The sequence below is a fragment of the Ranitomeya imitator genome, chromosome 1, assembly GCF_032444005.1.
Source record: "Ranitomeya imitator isolate aRanImi1 chromosome 1, aRanImi1.pri, whole genome shotgun sequence".
Classification (NCBI taxonomy): domain Eukaryota; kingdom Metazoa; phylum Chordata; class Amphibia; order Anura; family Dendrobatidae; genus Ranitomeya; species Ranitomeya imitator.
In genome coordinates, this window is record NC_091282.1 from 27455356 (window position 1) to 27475636 (window position 20281).

Below are 20281 nucleotides of genomic sequence, written 5' to 3' on the forward strand. Positions count from 1 at the left end.
TATTTAAAGAAGCTGTGCCAGTCATGCATCGAATCCACCTTACGTGAGGAGTCTTCAGTAAGGTCGGAAGATATAAGAAGCATGATTAGAGAAGAATTACGAGCCTTTTCCCTGAGAGTAGGAAGAAATATAGCTCTCCTAGATCTGAACAATCCTCTGATGTTGAGGATAAGGATTCGGACGGTTCCCAAGAGTTTATATCCTCAGAGGGTGAGCAGGATACATGCTTTCCTACAGACAGTATTGACAATCTAGTCAAATCAGTACGTAACACCATGGGTATGGAAGATACTAAAACCCTTAAAACACCACAGGACGTGATGTTTGCTGGCCTGTCCGAAAGAAAGAGACCTTCTTTTCCTGTTATTCCAGCAATAAAGGATTTAGTCAAAAAAGAGTGGGAAAGCTAGGGGCAAAGAGGGTTGCCGTCTTCGTCAAAACAACGCTATCCCTTTAATGACGAGGATTTCTCCAAATGGTCAAAGCCCCGAAAGTAGATGCGGCAGTGGCATCCACTTCTAGGAAATCTTTACTGCCTGTAGAAGATTTGGGATCTTTGCAAGACCCGCTTGACCGGAAAGCTGATTCCCTTTTAAAAAGAGCTTGGGAATCCTGTACAGGAGCTTTCAGACCGGCTATTTCGGCTACATGCACTGCTAGGTCCATGCTAGTCTGGTTGAATGATCTAGAAGAAGGTTTGAAAGGTGGCCTTTCCCGCAATAAACTCATGTCCTCCCATTCCATTGATCAGAGGAGCTACTGCCTTTTTGGCCGATTCTTCAGCTGATTCCATCCGATTAGCAGCCATATCGGCAGGTCTGACCAACGCGGCTCGCCGTGCCTTGTGGCTAAAAGGGTGGAAAGGAAGATCCCCAAACGAAATCTAAGTTATGTGGTTTGCCATGCCAGGGTGAGTACCTATTTGGTACTCAGATGAAATTATTACCAAAGCGGGTGAGAGGAAGAAGGGGTTTCCCAATAACACTTATCTTCCATCCTATAGGAGAGAGCGTTCCGAAAGCCCATGTTCAACAGAAGACAAGACTATAAAAACCAGGACCGTTGGGCTAATAAACACTTTAAGCAAAAAGGAGTCTTTTTTGGAAAACGCCCTTTCAAACCTGAGGATAAATCCCGTTAGGACAGATCTACCTGTTGGTGGTAGGTTGTCCTCCTTCTCTACGCAATAGCTGGCAATAACTTCTAATCCATAGGCAACTAGCCTTATAACTACAGGTCTAAAATTAAAATTTACCCGAGTCCCTCCGGACTCATCTTTATTGACTTCCTTAAGGTCTCAGTCACAACAAGAGGCCTTGGAGCAGGAAATAATAACTCTCCTGTCCAAAGGAGTATTAATGGAAGTCTCTTTTCATCAAAAAGGAAGGGGGTTTTATTCCCCTTTATTTTTGATTTCGAAACCAGACGGATCATATAGAACAATAATTAACCTTAAGAGACTAAACGTCTTCTTAGAGAACCAAACTTTTAAAATGGAATCTATTCGGTCAACTATTAAGCTTCTGTTTCCCCATTGCTTCATGGCAGTTCTTGACCTTAAAGATACATACTATCATCTTCCAATCTTCAGGGAGCATCAACAATACCTACGAGTGGCAGTTATGATCAAAGGTCAGATTCGGCATTATCAATACACAGCAATGCCCTTTGGACTATCAATATCCCCTAGAGTTTTTACAAAACTAATGTCAGAGGTAATGTCATATTTGAGGTTAAAAGACACCCTCATAATACCCTATTTAGATGACCTATTGATAGTCGGGAACTCCCTTTCTCAATGTCATCAACGCTTATCTGATTCAATTTCGTCCCTACAGGGATTAGGGTGGTTAGTAAATTGGGAAAAATCTAGATTGTCCCCCACAACTAATCCAAAAAATTTTAGGCATTATTCTAGACTCTATAAATCAGATGTGCTTTCTTCCCCAGTCTAAACAAATATCAACATGACAGCAGTTGCATATATAAACCACCAAGGAGGAACAAGATCAGAAGCTCTCATGTCTATAGCCGACGACATTCTAGCCATAGCAGAGGAGCACCTTCTATCCCTATCAGTGCTACATGTGAGAGGAATTGACAATTCGAGAGCAGATTTCCTCAGTCGCCACACTCTCCACCAAGGAGAATGGGTTCTAAGTCGTCGTATCTTTTGCATGATAGTAAAAAAATGGGGCACTCCCGAGATAGATCTCTTTGCGACAAAACGAAACAGGCAAGTCAAAAAGTTCGCATCATTGTTCCGATCCGACAATCCAGATATCTTCGACGCCCTACAAGTGCCATGGGTATTCAAGAAGGCATATGCCTTTCCCCCGCTGATACTACTTCCGACAGTAATCAGGAAGATAAGGGAGGACAGAGCAAACGTGATCTTAATAGCTCTGTTTTGGCCCAAGAGGCCATGGTTTTCCTGGCTGAGGGCCATGTCAATCTCAGACCCATGGATCCTCCCGGAGGATCAGGATCTTCTCTTCCAGGGCCCCTTCAACCACCCTCATGTGAAGGGTCTACGGTTAACAGCCTGGAATTTGAGAGGCAGCTGCTAAAGATGAGAGGGTTTTCAAACAAAGTGATTGACACTCTGCTACTAAGTAGGAAAAAATCTACTACCTCCATCTATGCAAGAGTGTGGAAAAAATTTCTAAACCTCTACCCAACGGCCCTGTCAAACGAAATTCATATTCCTATGATTTTAGAATTTCTTCAAAAAGGGCGCGATTTAGGCCTGGCGGTCAGTACCTTAAAAGTACACATTGCTGCACTGGGGGCTTTATATGGTCACGATATCGCAGGTAATAAGTGGGTAGCCAGGTTTGTTGCAGCATGCCAGAGGTCAGAGACAGTTCACATTCCCCATGTACCACCTTGGGATGTTAATTTAGTTCTTGAAGCTCTAACAGACCACCCTTTTGAGCCACTACATTCAGCTCACATAAAATGTCTCCCTCAAGACAGCTCTTCTTGTCGCCTTAGTATCAGCGAGAAGAGTAAGTGACATACAGGCACTATCGATAGATCCTCCCTTTATGTCAGTCTTCCCAGACAGAGTTGTCCTAAAGACAGACCCTTCATACTTACCCAAAGTATGCACTAAATTTCACAGATCGCAAGAAATTTTCCTTCCTTCCTTCTATGATAACCCTTCAAGTCAGGAAGAACAAAAATACCACACATTAGATGTGAGGAGAGCCATATTAGCCTATTTAGATAGGACTAGTGCCTGGAGGAAGAGCAGGGCTCTTTGTTTCCTTCCAGGGTCATAGAAAAGGAGCTGGAATAACAAAGGGTACTTTCTCGGTGGATTCGAGATGCAATATGTCTGGCCTATTCATCCAAAGGGGAGAATCCGCCTGAGACCGTAAAAGCACATTCCACCTGGGCGATTGCATCATCCTGGGCTGAACGAGCGGAGGTTCCGATAGAGCTGATATGTAAGGCTGCAACCTGGTCTTCGCCTACTACCTTCTATAATCACTATAGATTAGACTTATCTTCCTCATCTGACTTGTCCTTTGGTAGATCAGTCCTTAACACGGTAATCCCTCCCAAATGACTCTCTCTGAAAGTCTCTCAAGTGGGTGCTGTCGTGGCGAAGAGAAAACACCGGATTACGTACCGGTAATGCTCTTTTATAGAGCCACGACAGCACCCCTTCACTTCCCACCCTTATAGGTTTTTTATTTAGAAGCACGGTTAAGGGTGTTTGGTTCTTGTAGTTAGCCATACTTAAGTTAACTAGTTATAAACGATAATATTGAATGACCTACTAAAACTGGTGGGCGGTTCCTCGCAATCTCTGTAAACCCAACTGTGGGAGCGAGGGGGACCGCCCCTTTTATCTCTCCATAGGGTTTCCTGTTCCTAGGGGCGGATCCCCTCTCTCAAGTGGGTGCTGTCGTGGCTCTATAAAAGAGCATTACCGGTACGTAATCCGGTGTTTTGATGGCCGAGAATCGCACCAATGTTCTCCGTATGGTGATCCGTTTGCAATGCGATTTCCTTGCATCTATGTATCGGTGTGACATCCATATGCAATGTGATTTTTTTTTTTTTAACATGAGCTTTTACATACAGCAGATCTGTCATTGACACATCGTTTTAAAGCTAAATATTCTTAAGCAAACACACACACACACACACACACACACACACACACACACACACACACACACCAAAAATTAAGAGACCACAACATCAAAACCCTGTCATGGGCAGCCTAATCTCCAGACCTAAACCCCATTGAAAACCTCTGGAATGTAATCAAGAGGAAGATGGATAATCACAAGTCGTGATGAGCGAGTATACTCGTTGCTCGGGTTTTCCAGAGCATGCTCAGGTGGTCTCCGAGTATTTGTTAGTGCTCGGAGATTTAGTTTTTACCCTTCGCCACGACAGCACCCTATAGGAGAGAGGGATCCGCCCCACAGGAACAGGAAACCTAGAGAAAGATAAAGGGGGGCGGTCCGCCTTTCCTCCTCAGTTTAGGTTTCCTGTTCCTACGGGAACGACAGGATTCTAGAGAAGACTACAGAAATACCTGGGCTTGCACGCCGCCTGTGCAGTCTCTTTGGAACGGCAGGGGCTGCAGCCTGGAAGCAGCGTCGGGGTAGTTCCGCTAGACTGCTCCCTCCTCGTCTGGGAGGCATACAGATGGCCGGGTCCGGAGAAAGCCGCCCGGCATCTGCATTATGCGGCAGCATCAGCGCTGAAGTTCCTTGCCCGACAGGACCTGGGTAAATGGAAGGAGCTTTCCAATGGCGGTCCGGAGCTGAAAGAGGCCGCACCGCGCATGCGCTGACCGCCAGAAATCGGTTCACCCCGGAAGTAGATACTAAACTCCCGGGGTATGCAGACCGAGATCAGCGGTGGGGGAAGCGCGAGTTTGCGCATGCGCAGTACCGCTTAAAAAAAATAATAATAAAAAAATAGCGCTCTATATAAACCAGCTAACCACTGTTACCTGCGATGCAAGATGTTATCTCCAGGTGCCATGGACCCTACAGCAGGAGACCCAGTACCCACCAGGGATTGCTCCAGCAGAGGATCATCAGATACCGGTCGAAAGAGCGACACGGTGGACAAATCCAAAGGATCTCGGCCGTCTGATCTGGTAATAATAGCTTCACTGGGTGAGTTTATAACTCTGCCTATTAAGCTGACGCCATCTCCCCTCCGTTCTCTCTTTCTCCTCCTCTCGCTATGTCTTATTTTGATCAGGCCAAAAAACTAAACATAAGGAATGCGCCTTATGTAGCCAGCCCCTACCAGACTAATACCCCAAAAAACTCTGCAAGGATTGTATAGCAGAAACCACACAAGGAGCGGCGGTGTCTATTACGGATTTATGCGCCATTATTAGAGAGGAGTTAAAGGCTAAACCACACAAAAGTAAATCCAAAAGGCCAACGCCTTCGTCAGATTCTGATAGTGAACAAGCTGTACTCTCAGATATCTCTATATCCTCTTCATCATCTTCAGAAATCGAGGGACGTTCATGTTTCCCCTTAGATAGTGTGGATAATCTAGTGAAATCGATAAGAGACACTATGGGGTGTGAGGTGTGAGGAAACAAAGGGCACACAAACCACGCAAGATATAATGTTTGCGGGTTTAGCAGAGAGAAAAAGGAAATGTTTTCCAGTCATCCCGGCAGTGAAAGCATTAATAAAAAGAGAGTGGGAGAAACAGGATCAGAGAAGTTTTTTACCCTCTGCGTCAAAACGGAAATACCCTTTTAGTGACGATGAGTTACTTACGCGGACCAAAATCCCTAAGGTTGACGCAGCCGTTGCCTCTACCTCTAAGCCGTCCACATTGCCTTTTGAAGACGCGGGATTGCTCTCCGACCCTCTAGTTCGCAAAGCCGAGTCGTCCCTTAAAAGATCCTGGGAGGCAACTACAGGCATATTCAAGCCAGCAATAGCGAGCACTTGTATCGCCAGAAAGGGAGAAGAAAGACGCTGCTACAAAAATTGCACACCACCCAGTATATGAACATGCAAAAAACACTTTATTGGCATAGACAATAAAAACAATTAAAAACATAGAACCACTGTAAACCACCTGGACATAAATACATGTGTATATACATAGCAATAATTATACAGCCTATCAATATGTCCATAGGGAATATACACCCTATATGGACCTGTATGCTGGTAAACACCTACCTAATGGCTCATGAGGACTCTGAATACAAGCCTATTATAAAAGGGATATATATCCCGCAGAACCCACAGGCAAGTGTGTCAAATAATGACCACCCACCTGCCCATATGAAGGGAAAAAAAAAAAAAAAAAAAAAGAGCCTAAGCAGTGAGGGCAAGATATCCCCAACCCAAACCTGTACCAACCTATGTCCGATAAGCTGAGGTGTCCAGGGGGAGAGACAGTGGACCCTAACCCCACGCGTATCGCCTCCTTAATGAGGCTTCGTCAGGGGAAATATGCAGTAGCCAAATAAACCAGTGTTTATATGTCCCAGATAATTGTTTTAAGCTCTCACTGGTGTGTCCGGAGTCCTACCATAGGAGCGTGATAAACATCCATGCCCCTCACCCGGAAGTGACGCCCATCCAAGTGTCATAAGACCAGGGCTGCATAGCACCTGCGCACATAGTCAGATAGCTCATGCGCGTGCGCAAATCTGACCCCAGGACACTACGCAGGAGCCGCACCACATCCTCCAAGGGCGCATGTGCCCCTACCAAAACACTTGTGTCTCCAAGAGACAGTGCGCATACACAGATCAATCATCATGATCACCCAGGGCGCACACTATACCACATCTGACAAGAGCAAAATGCGCCCCCTCAGGACTAAAAAGTGGTCACCACCAAACTATGACCGCGCAAATATATGCTATAATACCAGAGGCCACGTACATAAGGAGAGCAGCCTGAACCAGCGCGCGTCCGCAACTGGACTACAGGAGCACAATGATATCAAACACAATATAGAAAACCACCGTTCTGCGCAGGTCCGGGAAATAATCCCGGACAGCCACAGTTCGGGGGTTGAAGCAAACTGTGTACACATAGAGCCAAACAGAAAAAAATTGCAAAATGCAGGCCAGGGGAGGATAGGCAGGGGGAGAAAAGAGCAGGAAAACAGGAGGAAAAAAAAAAAAATTATTATTATTTTTTTTTTTTTTTTTTTTTTTATTTTTTTTTTTTTTATTTTTTTTTTTTTATATTAAGGAGTAATGTAGACATAGGTCAAGAGGGTCGCAAAATACATATGCATTGAAGCAATATATAGATGCATCTATACCATAGCAAATGGATCCTAGTAAAAGTCCACCCATCATACAGTTATACCGCTACATCCAACCTAATATACCCATCCAATATAACATACACTCCTAATACAATAAAACACCCATATACCATACCCATACATAGTCACCCATAAACCACTGTATATATATAACCAACACACATACATCCCCCATATCACATACAAGACCACAAACCACAACTTGACTTATACACACACAACCATACACAATACCACATATATACATATGTGCACCAAGGGGCTACATCCCCCAAACATCCCGCACCAATCAAACAATGAACTAACAACCAACATCATAAGTCCATTCATTTATTGTAATAAATCATAACACAAAAGGATGATTTAAAAGTATCAACCACAGAAAAGAGTATCAACAGCAGAAAAGGAAAAATATAGAGGACACAATTGGTCCATATGATACAGTAAGGGGGTAACCTATCCCTTTAGAACATAAATATTCTCCAAAAGCCCCACCAAAACAAGATCCCCGACGGGGAACGGTAAGAGGCCCCAAATGACCTGCCTGCCCCATGAGCCAAGCTGATTAAATGGAATACCCCCCAAGGTCCGCAATAGATGTCAGACCGAATCCATCACATAGGGGCCAAGAACCATTGGACTCCCAAATATCCTACCTACCCCATGAGCCACCTAATATAAGGGATATCCCCATAGATCCACAGCTGATATAGATCCAAGTGTTCCACACAGAAACCCAAAATTATGAGACCGTACCAAATATAGGACCCATATACAAATAGAAATACTGGATAGTCCCAGATTCCAATGTTCCTCCAATGGAGCAAGATCCAAGAACAGCGTTCATCCATACTGCTCTTTCCATATTGAGCCTGGGTCCCACAGAATGGTCCATAATTGCTCCAGTTCCAATGGGGAGAGTGTAGTCCAACAGTCCACATATTCAACCAAGGAAGCCGGTGAACAGTAACTCTTCATTCAGACCTGTAGGGGTGACAGATCCGAGATTAAAAATCCACCGAGACTCTACTTGAAGTAACCGGTTTTTGGGGGATCCCCCCCTCTCTGACATTGTAATTTTCTCCAATCCCACTATCCGTGTCTTCAATGTACTGCCAGAGTGATGTGATAAGAAATGGGCCGCTACCGGGGTTAATGCTCTCCCCTTCTCCATGTCACTTCTTGCCAGATTGATTGTGGAGAAGTGTTTTTGGATTCTCCGTCGCAACTCTTGTGAGGTCTGACCCACATAGACCATCTTGCAAGGACAGATGAGAGCATAAATGACGCATCTAGTCCTGCAATTGATGTAACCTCCAAGTCTATGCCTAGATCCATCAATGGGGTTTTGAAAGGTTTCCCTGGTTGGACCCATGTGGGGACAAATGTTACAGTCTCCACAGGGGAACGACCCCCTAAGCCTCACTCCACGATTCAACCGGGTAGTCTGTCTTCTATAGTGACTTTGGACTAGGAGATCCCTCAAATTGGGTGCTCTCCTAGCTACCAAAAGGGGCTGTTCACCCACAATGTTAGAAGTGTTCAAATCCGTAGCCAAAATGCCCCAATGTCTACACAAGATACCCCTCAATTGCGACCAGTGTGTATTATAGTTTGTAATGAATCTGGGCATATTATCCCGTACCTTGCGTTCTGTATTTAGCAAGGACTCTTGTGTATGTGTCCTCGCCCTCTGAAATGCCATTGAAATACATCTCTGCGGATAGTTTCTTTCTTTAAAACGGGACGTCAATGTCAAGGCCTCTGATCTGAAGTCGTCATCGCGTGTGCAGTTCCTCCTTGTTCTGAGAAATTGTCCGGTAGGGACTCCGCGCTTTGTATGGTGGGGATGGAAACTTCTGAAGTCCAGGAGACTATTTGTAGCCGTGGGTTTACGATATAGCTTGGTGACAATAGTATTATTCTCCATCATGACTTCCAAATCCAAGAAGGTAGCTGAGGAGGAAGATGTTGAATAAGTCAAAAAAATGTTATATGGATTCTCGTTCAACCCATCCATAAATACCCTACACTTGTATCGCCAGGTCAACCCTCATCTGGATTGACCAACAGATTGAAAATAAAATTTCGAGGGAAAAATTACGAGCTGCTATTCCCTTAATACGAGGTGCAGCAGCCTTTATGGCGGACGCATCAGCGGATTCTCTCCGCCTGGCAGCAAGATCTGCAGGGTCTGGTAAACAATGCAAGGCGGGCGTTATGGATGAAAAGCTGGAAAGGGGATGCACAATCAAAATCTAAGATATGCGCAATCCCATGTGAGGGTGAGTTCCTCTTTGGTAAAACCTTAGATGAGATACTCAAGAAGGCAAAAGACAGGAAAAAAAGCTTTTCCTGATACTTCTATTCCCTTTTATAGGAGAGCCTTTAAGAGAAGGCCAATCGGCAAGAGAAGGCAGACGGACAGGTCGGCAACATGGTTCCCTAAAGAAGATAAACAAAGAGGTACCATGTTCAGAAGACCCAACCCCCTCAAAAGAAAACAAGTACTGAGGATATAACCATTCCAGTAGGGGGCAGATTAAAATCTTTCGCCACCCAGTGGGAAAAAATAACCAGTTCGTGGATTTTAAATATAATCAGAGATGGAATAAAATTACAATTCTCTCGCTTTCCCCACGAATCATCTATATATATAATTGCCTAAGGGTTTTTCCGTCTGTCTTTCTGTCTGTCTGTCTGTCTGTCCTGGAAATCCCGGCTCTCTGATTGGTCGAGGCCGCCAGGCCTCGACCAATCAGAGACCGGCACAGCATCGACGTAGAAATCCCGCGTCTCTGATTGGTCGAGGCCGCCAGGCCTCGACCAATCAGCAACGGGCACAGCGACGATGATGTCATAATGGTTGCCATGGCAACGATGATGTCATAAAGGTTGCCTCGATCAATCAGCGATGGACACAGTCTGCCGCGAATTCTGGAATCATCATTGTCCATATATTACAGGGACATGCATATTCTAGAATACCCGATGCGTTAGAATCGGGCCACAGTCTAGTACATTATAACATCCCTCAGCTTGCCTATACAACAAGAGGCCCTTGAGATTGAAATTCAAACTCTATTATCAAAACGGGTTTTGGTCCAAGTTCCGGAAGGACAGGAAACTAGAGGATTCTATTCTCCTCTATTCTTAATTTCCAAACCCGATGGTTCATTCAGAACAATCATAAACCTCAAAAAGCTTAATTCATTTATTAAAAATAATACATTTAAAATGGAGTCTATAAGATCCACCATAAAGCTACTCTTTCCAGACTGTATGATGGGAGGTATTGATCTAAAAGATGCTTATTACCATCTCCCTATTCATGACAGATACCAGAAATTCTTCAGGGTAGCGGTGACAATCAAAGGCGAGATTCGTCATTTCCAGTACGCATCCATGCCCTTTGGCCTCTTTACAAAGCCAAGTATCTTGACCAAAGTGATTCTAGAGGTGATGGCTTATCTTCGCCAAAAAGAGACATTAATTGTGCCCTACTTAGATGACTTTTTAGTCATCGGAAATTCAGTTTCTCAGTGTGCTGACCGTTTAGCTCATGCAATTTCATCTCTACAGGATCTAGGTTGGATCATCAATATCGACAAATCCAGACTGGTTCCACTGTCACTCCAAGCGTTTCTGGGGTTCCATCTAGACTCTATAACCCAAAAATGTCTGCTCCCTCAGGTAAAAATCTCACTCATCAGACATAAAGTCACGGCAGCAATGAATAACCCACACATGACCCTAAGGAGAGCCATGTCGTTACTAGGATCTCTTATTTCATGTACCCCTGCAGTCCAATGGGCACAATACTATACCCGGACACTGCAGCACCAAATCCTCCAAGAGGAAAGATGGCTACTTGGCCTAAATTTAACGTTAAAGATAACGTTGTCCCAGGAAGTTTTTTCTTCTTTAACGTGGTGGCTAGATTCTAACCATTTGATGAGTGGTGTTCCATGGGTAATAACACCATCTCATACTATAACCACTGATGCCAGTCCTCATGGATGGGGCGCTCATATGGGAAATGATTTTTGCCAAGGGTTATGGGACATGGAAGAACGCCTTATGTCATTTTCTCCCACAGCTCCGGTGAAAAGACGTCAGAATCCTTTCCGACAACACCACCACAGTGGCTTATATAAACAGACAAGGAGGAACTCAATCAGAGACTCTGATGTCTTCCGCTGGGAAAATTCTGGATTTGGCAGAAAAACATTTATTATCCCTCACTGCAGTTCACATAAAGGGGGGAAAACAACCAGCAGGCAGACTTCTTAAGTCAACATACCTTAAGGCAGGGGGAATGGTGCCTAAACCATCATATCTTTCAACAGATAGTATCCCTATGGGGTCGTCCTCAAATAGATCTCCGCCACGAGAAGAAACAGGCAAGTCCAGAAATTTGCCTCCCTATCGTTAACAGATCATCCGGACATTCTAGATGCTCTCCAAACCCCTTGGCAATACAGTCTAGGACACGCCTTCCCTCCGATAATATTGTTACCACAGGTGATTCGGAAGATCAGGGAGGATGGAGCAAGAGTTATACTGATAGCTCCGTTCTGGCCCAAAAGGCCATGGTTCTCATGCCTACAAGCCATGTCGGTTTCAGACCCTTGGGTCCTCCCCTCGACACCCAACCTTCTCTTCCAGGGTCCGTTTTTTCCACCCCCAGATGGACAATCTCCATCTGAAGGCCTGGAATTTGAAAGGCAGATGCTAAAACTAAGGGGATTCTCTGAGGGATAGATTGACACACTCCTCCAAAGTAGAAAACATTCTACCACAAAAATTTATACAAAAATTTGGAAAAAAATTCTTACAGTTCCATACATCTCCCAACATATCAGAAATTCCGATACCATCTATATTGGAATTCCTTCAAAAAGGGAGGGAACTAGGTTTGGCTGTAAATACGTTAAAAGTTCACGTATCCGCACTAGGAGCCCTCTATGGCCATAACATTGCGGGAAATAGATGGGTATCCCGATTTATCACAGCCTGCGAACGGATAAATCCCGATTAATATACCTAGGATTCCACCCTGGGATCTAAATTTAGTTTTACAAGCCCTAACAGACTCTCCATTTGAACCAATAGATTCAATATCCATTAAATACCTATCACTAAAAACGGTAGCACTGACTTCTGCCAGGACAATCGGTGACATCCAAGCTCTTTCTATAGATCCACCTTTCCTACTGACTTTTCAGGATAAGTTGATTCTTAAACCTGACCCTTCCTACTTTCCCAACGTAGCGAAGAAATTCCGTAGATCACAAGAAATACTCCTGCCCACCTTTTTCAGTAATCCCTCCACTCCTGAGGAACAGAAGTACCACACTCTAGATGTTAAAAGAGTAGTTTTAAAATACATTGAAAGGACCAGTAGCTGGCGACAGTGTAGGGCTCTGTTTATATCCTTCCAAGGTCACAAGAAGGGTCATGGAGTAACAAAAAGCACCTTATCCCGGTGGATCAGGGAGTCTATTACACTGGCTTACTCCGAGAAAAGAAAACCCTCCGGAAGGCATAACGGCGCACTCTACCAGAGCTATGGCATCCTCCTGGGCCGAACGAGGAGACGTCCCAATAGAAACTATATGTAAGGCGGCAACTTGGTCAGATCCTTCTACTTTCTATAACCACTATAGGCTTGACCTATCATCTACTTCTGACCTAGACTTTGGCAGGACTGTCCTCAGCACGGTGGTCCCTCCCTAGGTGATGGTCTCTGGAAAATCTGTAGGGTGCTGTCGTGACGAAGGGTAAAAAGCCGGATTACTCACCGGTAATGCTCTTTTAGTGAGTCCACGACAGCACCCTATCACATCCCTTCCTAGGTTAATATAGTATATACTAATAAAGTAAAAAGTTCCTCTTACTGAATATAGTGCAAATAAGTTTAAATTTAAATAATGATATTTTGCCTAAATACTGGCGGTCCTCCGGGTACTCTGAAATCAAAACTGAGGAGGAAAGGCGGACCGCCCCCCTTTATCTTTCTGTAGGTTTCCTGTTCCTATGGGGCGGATCCCTCTCTCCTGTAGGGTGCTGTTGTGGACTCACTAAAAGAGCATTACCGGTGAGTAATCCGGCTTTTCATCGCCGCAGCTGAATGATTTACAGCTACTAGCCTGCTTGATTACATGTGGGGATTCCCTAGTAACCAGGCAACCCCCACATTTTACTCAAAAATATACTTAATGAAGAGAAAAATCAGACAAACTGAACATTTTGCAGCTGTCTCTTAATTTTTGCCAGAGCTGTACATGTATGTATGTACAGTTAGGTCCATATATATTTGGACAGAGACAACATTTTTCTAATTTTGGTTATAGATGTTACCACAATGAATTTTAAACAAAACAATTCAGATGCAGTTGAAGTTCAGACTTTCAGCTTTCATTTGAGGGTATCCACATTAAAATTGGATGACGGCTTTAGGCTATGTGCACACGATGCGGATTTAGTGCAGATCCGCAGCGGATTTTTCCGTGCAGAAACGCTGCAGTTCCGCACTGTGATTTACAGTACAATGTAAATCAATGGTAAAAAAAACAAACAAAAAAAAAGCTGTGCAGATGGTGCGGAAACGCTGCGGATTTAAAAGAATTGCATGTCACTTCTTTTGTGCGGATCTGCAGCGTTTCTGCACCCTTCCATTTATAGAAATCCACAGTGGTGAAAATCCGCACAAAATCCGCATCAATTCTGCATAAAAACTGCACAAAATCCGCGGAAAATCTGCACCTGCGGTTTCTCCCAGGAGATGCAGATTTTGTGCAGAAAATTCTGCACCCCAATCCGCAACGTGTGCACATAGCCTTAGGAGTGTCATCTCCTTAACATGTGCCACCCTGTTTTTAAAGGGACCAAAAGTAATTGGACAACTGACTCCAAGGCTATTTCATGGACAGGTGTGGGCAATCCTTTCGTTATGTCATTCTCAATTAAGCAGATAAAAGGCCTGGAGTTGATTTGAGGTGTGGTGCTTGCATTTGGAAGGTTTTGCTGTGAAGTAAACATGCAGTCAAAGGAGCTCTCCATGCAGGTGAAACAAGCCATCCTTAAGCTGCGGAAACAGAAAAAACCCATCCAAGAAATTGCTACAATATTAGGAGTGGCAAAATCTACAGTTTGGTCCATCCTGAGAAAGAAAGAAAGCACTGGTGAACTCATCAATGCAAAAAGACCTGGGCGCCCACGGAAGACAACAGTGGTGGATGATCGCAGAATAATCTCCATGGTGAAGAGAAACCCCTTCACAACAGCCGACCAAGTGACCAACACTCTCCATGAGGTCGGCGTATCAATATCCAAATCTACCATAGAGAGAAGACTGCATGAAAGTAAATACAGAGGGTTCACTGCACGGTGCAGCCACTCATAAGCATCAAGAATAAAAAGGCTAAAAAACATCTAAAAAAGCCGCACAGTTCTGGAAGAACATTCTATGGACAGATGAAGCCAAGATCAACCTCTACCAGAATGATGGAAAGAGAAAAGTATGGTGAAGATGTGGTCCAGCTCACGATCCAAAGCATACCACATCATCTGTAAGACCCGGCGGAGGCAGAGTGATGGCGCGGGCATGCATGGCTGCCAGTGGCACTGGGTCACTAGTGTTTATGGATGATGTGACACAGGAATGAATTCTGAGGTCTTCAGAGCCGCCATACTGTGTGCTCAGATCCAGCCAAATGCAGCCAAACTGATTGGTCGTCGTTTCATACCACAGATGGACAATGACCCAAAACATAAAACCAAAGCAACCCAGGAGTTTATTAAAGCAAAGAAGTGGAATATTCCTGAATGGCCAAGTCAGTCACCTGATCTCAACCCAACTGAGCAGCATTTCACTTGTTAAAGACTAAACTTCAGACAGAAAGGCCGACAAACAAACAGCAGCTGAAAACCACCGCAGTGAGGGCCTGGCAGAGCATGAAAAAGGAGTAAACACAGCGTCTGGTGATGTCCATGAGTTCAAGACTTCAGGCAGTCATTGCTAACAAAGGGTTTTCAACCAAGTACTAGAAATGAACATTTTATTTACAATTATTGAATCTGTCCAATTACTTTGGTCCCTTTAAAAACAGGGTGGCACATGTTAAGGAGCTGAAACTCCTAAACCCTTCATCCAATTTTAATGTGGATACCCTCAAATGAAGCTGAAAGTCTGAACTTCAACTGCATCTGAATTATTTTGTCTAAAATTCATTGTGGTAATGTCTATAACCAAAATTAGAAAAATGTTGTCTCTGTCCAAATATATATGGACCTAACTGTATGTATGTGTGTGTGTGTATAGATAGATTAATTAAAAGCCGGCAAATGATCTGCCGCGTACAGTATAATCAGAGTGACAGGTTAGAATAGATATATACACATAGAATACATACATATATATATACATGCCAGTAACATAATAATAATAAAAAAATTAAATTATAAATATATAAAAGTTTGGACACTTCCTCATTTAAAGATTTTTCTGTATTTTCATGACTATGAAATTTGTACATTCACACTGAAGGCATCAAAACTATGAATTAACACATGTGGAATTATATACTTAACAAAAAAGTATGAAACTGAAATTATTTCTTATATTCTAGGTTCTTCAAAGTAGCCACCTATTGCTTTGATGACTGCTTTGCACACTCTTGGCATTCTCTTGATGAGCTTCAAGAGGTAGTCACCGGGAATGGTCTTCCAACAATCTTGAAGGAGTTCCCAGAGATGCTTAGCACTTGTTGGCCCTTTTGCCTTCACTCTGCGGTCCAGCTCACCCTAAACCATCTCGATTGGGTTCAGGTCTGGTGACTGTGGAGGCCAGGTCATCTGGCGTAGCACCCCATCACTCTCCTTCTTGGTCAAATAGCCCTTACACAGCCTCGAGGTGTGTTTGGGGTCATTGTCCTGTTGAAAAATAAATGATGGTCCAACTAAACGCAAATCGGATGGAACAGCATGCCGCTGCAAGATGCTGTGGTAGCCATGCTAGTTCAGTATGCCTTCAATTTTTGAATAAATCCCCAACAGTGTCACCAGCAAAGCACCCCCACACCATCACACCTCCTCCTCCATGCTTCTCGGTGGGAAGGCCTGTAGACTCCATTCGTTCACCTTTTCTGCGTCGCACAAAGACACGGTGGTTGGAGCCAAAGATCTCAAATTTGGACTCATCAGACCAAAGCATAGATTTCCACTGGTCTAATGTCCATTCCATGTGTTCTTTAGCCCAAACAAGTCTCTTCTGCTTGTTGCCTGTCCTTAGCAGTGGTTTCCTAGCAGCTATTTTACCATGAAGGCCTGCTGCACAAAGTCTCCTCTTAACAGTTGTTGTAGAGATGTGTCTGCTGCTAGAACTCTGTGTGGCATTGACCTGGTCTCTAATCTGAGCTGCTGTTAACCTGCAATTTCTGAGCCTTGTGACTCGGATAAATTTATTGTCAGAAGCAGAGGTGACTCTTGGTCTTCCTTTCCTGGGGCGGTCCTCATGTGAGCCGGTTTCTTTGTAGCGCTTGATGGTTTTTGCCACTGCATTTGGGGACACTTTCAAAGTTTTCTTAATTTTTCGGACTGACTGACCTTCATTTCTTTAAAGTAATGATGGCCACTCATTTTTCTTTACTTAGCTGCTTTTTCCTTGCCATAATACAAATTCTAACAGTCTATTCAGTAGGACTATCAGCTGTTTATCCACCAGACTTCTGCCCAACACAACTGATGGTCCCAACCCCATTTATAAGGCAAGAAATCCCACTTATTAAACCTGACAGGGCACACCTGTGAAGTGAAAACCATTCCCAGTGACTACCTCTTGAAGCTCATCAAGAGAATGCCAAGAGTGTGCAAAGCAATCCTCAAAGCAAAAGGTGGCTACTTTGAAGAACCTAGAATATAAGACATAATTTCAGTTGTTTCACACTTTTTTGTTAAGTATATAATTCCACATTGTGGTGAAATATGTGTATATATATCTATATGTGTGTAGTGACATATGTCTAGGGTTATATGTGTGACTAGTGATAATGTAACATCTGTCCTGAAGGCAAGCCGCACCTAGGTCTTAATAGGTACTTCCTTGGGACTAGTAGAAATTGTGTCTCCATATCTCACCAGGAGGTCTAGCTAGGGCCAAGAAGAAAAGTAACATTTGGCACCTCCTAGGTCTTGGAGGGGAGATGCTAATTGCGGCCTGAGGGTATCTATTCCTGAGAACCTTTTCACAAGAGAAAATAATATATTCATTAGTAGCGCGGCTGTGGCCAATCAAAAAGCCAGCAATTATGATATTAACCTGAGGGTCTGGTCTAGAAACCTGACCTCCAGACCAAACTTGTAAATTTAGGCTGCAGACAGAGAATTGTGTTCACATGATGGGGGCAGCCTGAGAAGCTGGTGTGATCCAATATAAATTCGTCCTACCCTCAGGGAGCAGAAAGCAACTACCAGTTAGATAATTTCTGTAAGTTTCTCCTCTTTATTTTAATACTGTTTTGCATAAGTTGTATGTCTTTTTATTATCATATTTTATACCTTTTTCTTATTGTAAGCATTGAACTTTTTGTTATTTAACCCCTTAGCGACCGCCGATACGCCTTTTAACGGCGGCCGCTAAGGGTACTTAAACCACAGCGCCGTTAATTAACGGCGCTGTGGAAAAAGTGTATAGCGCCCCCCACAGGCCGATTTTCTCCGGGGTCTCGGCTGCCGAGGGTAGCCGAGACCCCAGAGAACATGATTCGGGGGGTTTTTAACCCTCCCCGCATTTGCGATCGCCGGTAATTAACCGTTTACCGGCGATCGCAAAAAAAAAAAAAAAAAAAAAAAAGCGATCTCTTTTTAATTTCTCTGTCCTCCGATGTGATCGCACATCGGAGGACAGAGAAAAGGGGTCCCAGGTGGCCCCCCAATACTCACCTAGCTCCCCCGATGCTCCTCGTGTCTCCCGGTGGGCGCCGCCATCTTCAAAATGGCGGGCGCATGCGCAGTGCGCCCGCCGGCCGGCACCGGGAGAATCTTTGGGGTCTCGGCTGCCTGGGGTAGCCGAGACCCCAAAGAGCATGATCGGGGGTCGGTTTTAGCGACCCCTGTTTTGCGATCGCCGGTAATTAACTGTTTACCGGCGACCGCAAAAAAAAAAAAAAAAAAAAAAAGTAAAGTGTAATTCTCTGTCCTCTGATGTGATCGCACATCAGAGGACAGAGAAATAGGGGGATTCGGGGACCCTAGCATACTCACCTAGGTCCCTGGATCCTCTTGCTGCTCCTCCTGGCCGCCGGCAGAAGAACATGGCGGACGCATGCCCAGTGCGCCCGCCATCTGTCTCCATCTGCCGGCCGGCAGGAGAACAGCGGTTAGGGCTAAAATTAGGGGTAGGGTTAGGGTTAGGGGTAGGGTTAGGGGTAGGGTAGGGTTAGGGTTAGGGGTAGGGTTAGGGGTAGGGTTAGGGTTAGGGGTAGGGTTAGGGGTAGGGTTAGGGTAGGGGTTAGGTTAGGGGTAGGGTTACGGCTAGGGTTAGGTTAGGGGTAGGGTTAGGTTAGGGGTAGGGTTACGGCTAGGGTTAGGTTAGGGGTAGGGTTAGGTTAGGGGTAGGGTTAGGTTAGGGGTAGGGTTGGGGCTAAATTTAGGGTTAGGGTTGGGGCTAAATTTAGGGTTAGGGTTGGGGCTAAATTTAGGGTTAGGCTTCTTTCACACTTACGTCGGTACGGGGCCGTCGCAATGCGTCTGCCCGACATACCGACGCACGTTGTGAAAATTGTGCACAACGTGGGCAGCAGCTGTAGTTTTTCAACGCATCCGCTGCCCAATCTATGTCCTGGGGAGGAGGGGGCGGAGTTACGGCCACGCATGCGCGGTCAGAAATGGCGGATGCGACGTACAAAAAAACGTTTCATTGAACGTTTTTTTGTGCCGACGCTCCGCCAAAACACAACTGATCCAGTGCACGACGGACGCGACGTGTGGCCATCCGTCACGATCCGTCGGCAATACTATGGGCAAAAAACGCATCCTGCGGGCACATTTGCAGGATCCGTTTCTTGTCCAAAACGACGGATTGCGACGGAATGCCAAACAACGCAAGTGTGAAAGTAGCCTTAGGGCTAGGGTTAGGGTTGGGGCTAAAGTTAGGGCTAGGGTTGGGGCTAAAGTTAGGGTTAGAGCTGGGATTAGGTTTAGGGTTTGGATTAGGGTTGGTATTAGGGTTAGGGTTGGCATTAGGGTTACGCTTGGGATTAGGGTTAGGTTTGGGATTAGGGTTAAGGTTAGGGTTGTGATTAGGGGTGTATTGGGATTAGGGTTAGGTTTGAGGTTAGGGTTGAGATTAGGATTAGGGGTGTGTTGGATTTAGGGTTTTGATTAGGGTTATGGTTAGGGTTGACATTAGGGTTGTTTTGGGGTAAGGGTTGTGATTATGGTTAGGGTTAGTGATTAGGATTATGGATCAGGTTGGGATTAGGGTTAGGGGTTGGAGCTAGAATTGGGGGGTTTCCACTGTTTAGGTACATCAGGGGGTCTCCAAACACGACAGCCAATTTTGCGCTCAAAAAGTCAAATGGTGCTCCCTCCCTTCTGAGCTCTGCCGTGCACCCAAACAGTGGGTTACCCCCACATATGGGGCATCAGCGTACTCGGGATAAATTGGACAACAACTTCTGGGGTCCAATTTCTCTTGTTACCCTTGTGAAAATAAAAACTTGGGGGCTACAAAATCTTTTTTGTGAAAAAAAAAATTTTTTATTTTCACGACTCTGCATTCTAAACTTCTGTGAAGCACTTGGGCATTCAAAGTTCTCACCACACATCTAGATAAGTTCCTTGGGGGGTCTAGTTTCCAAAATGGGGTCACTTGTGGGGGGTTACTACAGTTTAGGTATATCAGGGGCTCTGCAATCGCAACATAATGCCCACAGACCATTCTATCAAAGTCTGCATTCCAAAAAGGCGCTCCTTC